Here is a 303-nt window from a genome sequence, read left to right on the forward strand (position 1 = left end):
TAAGGCGGATCCTCCAAAAACAGCCGGCGCGGGCGACAGTCGAACCTGCCCCCGGTTTGGGGGGAAAAAGCGACTTTTCGGGGTTGGCAGCAGCCGGGTCCTCGGTGGAACTGCGACGTCACTGTCCCCGCTCGTGATTAATCGTTAATTCATTAATTAATTCCCCCCCCAACCAGCGCTAACGACGCCGCAGCGGGGGAGCGGCCTCGGCCCGGGGCGCTGCAGGAGCAAGGCTGGGTTAGCTCGGGGGGCCTGCGCCCCCCCCAAACCTGGGAGACCCCCAAAACCTGGGGCTGGGGAGGG

The 303-nt window shown here is 65.3% G+C and overlaps 1 protein-coding gene across 1 annotated transcript in view; it reads right to left on the reverse strand.

The window, feature by feature from the left end:
• SF1 (splicing factor 1) overlaps positions 1-303 on the reverse strand; it is a gene marked incomplete at both ends in the record, with an annotated part of 5,810 nt that overhangs the window by 3,097 nt on the left and 2,410 nt on the right. The gene's annotated exons all lie outside the window — the stretch shown is intronic.

This window comes from Corvus brachyrhynchos, unplaced genomic scaffold (genome assembly GCF_000691975.1).
Source record: "Corvus brachyrhynchos isolate BGI_N302 unplaced genomic scaffold, ASM69197v1 scaffold2972, whole genome shotgun sequence".
NCBI lineage: Eukaryota > Metazoa > Chordata > Aves > Passeriformes > Corvidae > Corvus > Corvus brachyrhynchos.